Source organism: Sarcophilus harrisii, chromosome 3, assembly GCF_902635505.1.
Source record: "Sarcophilus harrisii chromosome 3, mSarHar1.11, whole genome shotgun sequence".
In the NCBI taxonomy this organism is placed as follows: domain Eukaryota; kingdom Metazoa; phylum Chordata; class Mammalia; order Dasyuromorphia; family Dasyuridae; genus Sarcophilus; species Sarcophilus harrisii.
Genome location: NC_045428.1, coordinates 355,885,917 through 355,893,673, shown reverse-complemented (window position 1 = coordinate 355,893,673; position 7,757 = coordinate 355,885,917). Strand labels below are relative to the sequence as shown.

The following is a 7,757-nucleotide window of genomic DNA, read 5'->3' as shown; positions in this document are numbered from 1 at the left end:
TGGAATTCTAAAAGTTTGTGGCAAACTAGAGAAGTTGTCCTAAGTGCATGAAACTAAATTCTTCTATTAGATTTTTAAACCTAAAAAGTATAGAGCATACACTTCTTTAATTGAACAGGACAAATATTGGGCAATACTTTCATAAGGAAATACAAATTACATTAATATAAAACAAGGCTATTTGCAGTATTAATTGAAAAAGATCTAAGGACCCAAGTAGATAATAACTTGAATAAGTTAATAATGCATTAATGTGAAAAGAAATATGCTATTTGTTTATCTGATACCTGCAAAGTTTGAGAACTATAATATTTCCCCTGTATTCTGGGAATTTACTGTAATTTAACTAACTAAATCATTTAACTAAGCTACTCAACATAAATAATATAGAAAACAGAATTCAGAAGAATGTCATACCATGACTAATATGTAACTGAATAAAGAAGATATTAAGAAAAGTCAAAGTGACTGAGGTTATTAGAGAAGGCTTAAGACTGATGATAAAAGAGCTACAAGTTGGAGAAGAGCTTTTATTCAAAAGTTGTCAGAAAGGATCTCTGGAAAATGAGAACAGAATTGCTGCACAAGATTAGTTTACTGAAGGAAGAGGTGAGATTTGTTTTTCTGGAAGTCCTGACAAATATTAGGAAGACTTCAGAAAGGTTAAGTGCATACCTATAAAAATATGGTGGGATAGAAGGGTGAAGTGGTGGTGAAATATAACCCAATAATTAAATGATAATATGTTAATTAAATATGAGACAGAGACATTTGGCTGCTTTACTCCCCCTTTTTTATTTTGGTGATCAGTCTTATAGTGCATTTCAAATGTAATTAGATATAATTCTCCTTATTAGAGTTAAAAGTTCAGTTGAAGAAAGGAGACTGGATTCTACTGAGAAATTGTATATGGCAGTAATATTCCATTGTTTCCTTTTCCTTAAAATAAATGTTTTACAACCAAAATTTTTAAAATATGTATTCACTACATATGTAATTCTTTGGAATTATTTTAAAATAATATGGTTTTAATTCATTCACATTTATATTTTAAAACCTTAATTTTGCATTTGGAGAGAAAAAGGCATTCTTTGTTAAGTTTTTTAAAAAAACATTCCTAGTTTTTCTAAGTTACATTTTTCTTAAAGGGTATTGTAATTAATCTAAATGTTGAAGGCAGATCTGTGGCCTATGATCCTTACCTGACTGCTCTCCTAGGAGTAATAGAAGCTGCCATGATTTAACTAAAAGTTTAATGAAAGCTTCTGATGCAGCATTACATAAAAATGGCTTATAAAAAGAACAGGATTTTAACTTTTTCATCAATTCAGAAAAGTTATAAACAGTCAAGAAAAAATTCTAGAATGCCATGCCATTGGAATTTCATAAATGGAATACTCTGATAGAAGTGATTCTTAAGTTTAAAAGAAAAAAAAATCTTATATTTTCTATTTGCATAATATTTGGAGTAAAAAAGATAATGCAACAAAGGAATTTCTAATTAGTCTGAATCCAATTTACAAATATTAGTGGCTAGTTCACATTATTAAAATTAAATCTGATGTTTAGGTGTTCAATGAGACCTTCTGCATCTCCTAATAATCAACAGAGTTTCAAAATAAATCTAGCACAGTGTCATTATTTATGACAGTAAAATTTAGTTAGGGTTTATTTAATACATTAAACATTTAATACATTAAAATTTAAATACATTAATAAATTAAAGTCATGTTTTAATAAATTTTACAAGATTATCGTTAAAATATTTTTATTTGTTGTTAAAATATACCTTAAACTTTTTATTATATTTTAATTAATATTTCATTCAGATTTGTTTTTCACTACTTGCCTTATGAGTTGATGTGACATCTGGAATCTGTGAATATAGGATGAGCTGACTCTTCTTTTTTGTTTGATAAAACTGAAGAAATGTCAGGTTTCTATGAATTTGAGAGAAGGGAAATAATCCTTGTTCTTGGCTTCTGGTATGATATGTTCCCTTGGTCCTGTTCAAAAGAAATAAAAAATGAATAATAGTACTGAATTGGATAACTTCCATTTATTTTTGCATTTCTAGGGAATCTTATTTAAACAAAACACTATTCTCAGATAATGGTTATCTGACATTAGATGCACAGGATTTTATGGCTCAGAAGATGTCTTGAAGGTCATCTAGTTCAATTGCTTCATTTTACAGGTAAGCAAAAAGAATTACAGAGAAGTTAAGGGAGTTGTTCAGAATTTAACAATTAGAGCTCAGATCTCCCATTTCAATGATTTTTCTGCTACATATTATTACTTCTCAACAAGACAGAAATAGAATGGGTTTCTCCTTAGGAGGAAATTTAAACCAAAAAACCATAAACATTATAATTTCTGGCATAAAATCTTGCTAATACTTTCATTCATGAAATAATATTTGATAATAAAGAAGAAATGTAAGTATTATATCATGATCTTGAATTTTTGATGCCAAATTATTTAAAGTTTTGTTTCCAAAAATAGTACTTTTTCTTCCTAATTTCTCTGTGAAAAAAGTGGAGGTAGCTTACATAAATTATATAATTTTTTCTTGATGCTAGGAAAAATGTTTCAAAAATCTTGAAAGTACTGTTGTCATATCTATAAGTCAGAAGGAAAGAAAAAGTAAGAATGTGATAAATATCCTAGAGTATTAGAATGATACAAGCATATTAAAACAATCTGAAGGTAGCAAATAAATCTTCCATAGAGACTGATTGACAAATCTGGAAGTAAGATGTTTATTGATGGAATAACTTAAAAATTAAAATTCTAAAAGTGCATTTATTTGAATATAACAATAAACAAATTAAGAGTGGGAAAAAGAAATAGCTAAGACAACCTAAATATTCATTAAAGCTTGCAGTATTAGTTCCTCAATTTATAAATTATACAAACCTAAATTTATTATACTGGTCTTCTACATGATTAAGGTTGTCTAGATTTTCTTACTTCATTACTTCAGTAATATTCCCATACAAGTGTAGATCATAGCCCCTTTCCATAGACAAGCACTGTTCTTTTTGATGTAAACATAATAAAAGCCTTCAAAATCATAGTACTTCATTGAAGCAGTTTTTTCCTTGAATGCAGCTTCCCATGGTCTTTTAAGATGCAATCAATTACTCCATGTAACCTATGTAGTCATTCTGACTGGAATTTTCCAGCTTTGGCCTGTACAAGGATCAAGATCATCTACCTTGGAGCTGGGATGTGCCTTTGTAGCTGTGAGGCCTGATTTCAATCTAGTATATACCTTTGTAATTTAGGAGAGCATCTTTGAAAGATATGACCAAAACAAATACAAATTCATCACCCTCAGGCAATCCTAGGTATAAGCAGCTTTATATTTACATTCACTGGTCCTCTGAGGACAGACATAGTCTATTACCAAGCATGTATCCTAAGTCTTTACAAATGGGAGAACCTGCTATTGCTTGAATCATACTGGCATAGTATTTGATAACTCAGGTTTTCACTTCCATACGAGAATGAAGCATAAGAATACAACTTTAGTGGAAAGATGTAATATTACAATTTCAAAATAATAAAGATCAGCTTGCTTGGCAGCATATTATAAATCTAAGATGGGAATAAATGGCTATTCTCAAAATCAGTAAAGATCTTGATTCAAGTCCCACCTGGCACATTCTGCTATGTGATATTGGGAAGGTCACTTATCCTCAAGAGGGCAGCTAGGTGGCACAGTGGATAAATTGCTGGACTTGGAGTCAGGAAGACATAAGTGCAAATCTGGTCTCAGATAATAGCTGTGTGATCCTCGACAAGTCACTTCACCTCTGTTTGCCTCAGGTTCTTCAACTGTTAAAAAAAAAATAGGGATAATAATAACACAATGCCTAGCACAAAGTGGGCAATATATAAATGGTAACTAGCATCAGCCTCTTTTTTCTCCTCCAGTGCCCCAAGAAATTATAAGACTATTAATTATAGAGAGGTAGCTGATCTACATTTATAGAGCTGATTGCACATATTTATCTTGCAAATTGGAGCTGACCAATTATTTCCAGATGTCAGTATGAATGAAATAAAAGTATTGCTATCACTAAAGCAAAACAGCTGTATGAATTCATAAAGTATAAGATCAAAGGACTATGTCTGTTACCTTGTTTTTATAAAGCACAGAATGACCCAAGTTAGCCATTTCTCATCTATCTTTTGAAGACTGGGTACAATTCTTCAATGTGGGACCCAACTAATTACATATCTCTTTTAAGTTGTTTTTAAAGTTGTACTGGACTGCATCTTTAGAGATCAAAATATTATCTTTAAAGTTATCCCTTACTTTTATGATGTTATGAGGATATATATAGAAAAAAGATGATGATGTGAATGATGTCTATTTTATTAATAGATAGGTAAATATGGATGTTGAATATAGAGCATAATTTTTATTATGTGATTTTGGAAATATTCACAATATTTTCAAAAAGGTTTTTATTATTAGACTAAAAGATGAGACAATATGGGGTGTTACTACCATAACATAGTATTTTCATCTCTGTTGTTGTTTTTCTTGTGGTTTTTTTTTTCTTTCACCTCTTGATCTGATTTTTCTTGGGAAGCATGGTGAATATGAAATATATTTAGAAGAATTGCACATGTTTAATCTATATTGGGTTGCTTGCTATCTATGGGAATAGGGAAGAAGAAAATTTTGAAACACAAGGTTTTGTAAAGGTGAATATTGAAAACTATTTTTGCATGCATTGGGGAAAAATAGAAAGCCATTAAAATGTTTTAAAAAAGAACATAACCTTTAAATATTTGGAAAGCTTCTAAATATTTTTAATAGTAATACTGGTTTGGGGAGGCAAGCTAACATTGCTCCTTTATGATATTTAAGCAGAGGACTGGTGGAGCTAGCTCATACTATCTAGCATACTGTTAAATTTTCACTGCGAACATTTATATCTTGGAATCTGCAGATATTACAAGTCAAATTTTGATGTAGTGCTTTGCCCATTATCTAGACTTAAGATAATGATGGAGAAATTGTTTTTGCCTTTGTTACAAAACAGTTTTATTTGTGGGACCTAGTGGGATGGGAGTGAGAAGCATGAGAGCAGGGTACTGTACTTGGGGCCAGGTGACCTTTTCAAAGAACACAGAAATATTTCAGAAGTGAATTAATTTTGTGTAGAGGAGAAAGGACAAAGGATTTACAGGAGTGTCAGGAAAGGGATATGGAATTGGACCAAAAAAAACTCCGCTAACACTCTAAGAAAGTGACCAGCCACAGATCACCAAAGCCAACTAGGAATGACTTCTGGGACATATGGGTCCTTCCATCTGCCACTGTTGAATATACAACTAAGTTGAATTAACAACTGAAGGAGGCATCTTTTAGGGATAGGAATTAAGAACAGAATTATAAGAAATTCAGGTCAAGTAGGAGAGATTTCAGGCCAAAATACTCAGGTCACCGACTGGCTTCAGAAGCCAATACAGTAAGTCATCTTCTCCTCAGATGCCAGCTCTTGACCAGATTGGGCACTGCCCAGAGTGATTGCATTGGCATTGGTACTGATTCCCACTGCTTGGAAACTGTGGTGAAAATCTTTTTGAGGGAAGTTTTGAAGGCCAACTTAAAAGCTGGGGTCTCAATAAATAAGAGTCCATTGTTTTCAGCAAACTTGGAAACCTCATTGCTGGGTACCCCTCTTGCATTGCTCAAGTCACTTTTGTGGCCCACCAGCATGATAATGATGTTGGTTTCTGCATAGTCATGTAGTTCCTTCAGCCAACACTCCACCAAAGTGTAGGTCTGGTGTTCATTTAGGTCACATACTAGCATGGCCCTAACTGCTCCTCTAATGGTATTAATATCGTTCCAGCTCTGCTGTGTGCCAGATTTGGGCTTTGACAGCAGCTATACCTAGCAGCACAATTTGAGTAGGGAATTCCACTCTTATGTCTGTCTGACTATCATGGCTGAACTCATTTCAAATGAATCCTGACAATACGTTAGTATTTCCAACTCCAGATTTCCCTATCAGTACTACCTTTAAGACAAAAATATAATCCTCTTCTGTACTACTTCCCATCTTGATCCAATAAGTAAGTGTGTGTGTGTGTGTGTGTGTGTGTGTGTGTGTGTGTGTGTGTGTGTGCATGCATGAATATATAGAGTTGGGATGAAAGGGTGGGGAGAAAATGGGGTTGGGACATTGGCTCTATGCCCTCAACCTTCTGCTCTAACTTTCATAACCTGATTCTCCTCTCCTTGGAGATAGTTGGCCTTTTCAGTGAGAAGGGAAAAGTCAGACTTGGTCACCATTGGTGGCCTGGATTCTCAACCAAGAAAACGATAATAATGTAAATTAAATTAAAAGTGGATTCATAGTACTTTCCACAAAATCTGCTCCTAAACATTTATCATCACACTGCTGAACAAAAGGTGTTTTCTCATCTTTTCTTCAAGAATAAGCAACATTACTATAATAACACAACATTTACATTCTATATATCATTGTGATTATTCTTTCTATTTTCAAAGTTATAGCCATTATTTTCTTAGTTATGCTTATTTTAGTCTATATCAGTTCATAAAGCCTATGTTTTTCTTTCCATTCTTCATGTTATCAGTTTATAATAGAAATTTACCATAATTTGTTAGCCATCCAAGTAACTGATGGCCATCAATGTTGTTTCTAGTTCTATGCTAGCATAAGAAGTGCTACTGTAAATAGCACTATAAAGGGTGTCATTGAGATACTTCTTTCAGAATTTGATCTTGTATGAAGTATGGCAATAGGATATGAATTAAAGGTACAACCATTTTGGTTACTTTAAACAAAATATACTCCTACATTATTTTCCAGAATGGTGGGATCAAGTAATAGTGCTATCAAAAGTCTATTAATATCACGATTGTCTATTCATAGCCTGTTAAACGTTTACTTCTAGCATTTTTTTTGTCATCTTTATCATTTTTCCTGGGTGTGCAGTTAAGTCTCAGGTGTGTTTAATTTTGTATTTCTCTATTTACTCAACCACAATAAGACAGACTTCAGAACTTTAATCAATGCAATGATCAATTTGTGATGTTAGAAAGCCAATGGTGAGGCATGTTGATCTCTTCAGGCAGTTAGATAACTATAGGACAAGATGAGACATACACCATAAAATATGGTAATCTCAGTTTGTTTTGCTTATTTGTTTCATATAACTAAATTTTATTAAAAGGAAGAGTGCCATTTGGCAGAGGAAACAAGGAAAAATTGAGAAATGACAGTGAGACTGAAAAGAAAAAGAGCATGAGTAAAACAATTAAAAAAACATGATTTGAACAAGGAATGATACATATCAGGAATAATTTCTCCAAGAAAAGAATCAGAGGTATTGGGCACAGGAGGCACCAAATGATATAACAAAGAAAAAAATGAAGTCAGTTTAATTTTAGCAGATATAAAACAATTTGTTACTGACAGAACAAAGATCAATTGATACAAAACTAAGTATAACAATGAGAATAGATGATTTGCAATGAAAACAACTCCAACCTGATCTGTTTTTCAAAAGTATTTGACAAAAAGAGAAATGCGTAGAAAATAATAACAATGATTATAACAATTTCATATAAAATTTAATTGATAAAAATTCAGGAGGCTGAAGGAACTTAGAAACTGACAGCAAACACCTAATTGTTTTTACCAAACTGAGTGTTATAACTGTTAATGCTTACAATGATTTAGAATATAAATTTATATTGA

The 7,757-nt window shown here is 32.2% G+C and overlaps 1 long non-coding RNA gene and 1 pseudogene across 1 annotated transcript; both read right to left on the bottom strand.

Moving 5' to 3' along the window:
- Positions 1-1,849: 1,849 nt before the first annotated feature.
- On the bottom strand, positions 1,850-3,786 carry LOC111719747. Its single transcript, XR_002769746.2, has 2 exons — positions 3,663-3,786; positions 1,850-2,006 (listed from the first exon to the last, which is right to left on the bottom strand). It is a non-coding gene; the product is annotated as an uncharacterized LOC111719747 (long non-coding RNA).
- A 1,017-nt stretch (positions 3,787-4,803) lies between these two features.
- Positions 4,804-6,091, bottom strand: LOC100919057 (annotated as a pseudogene).
- Positions 6,092-7,757: the final 1,666 nt, after the last annotated feature.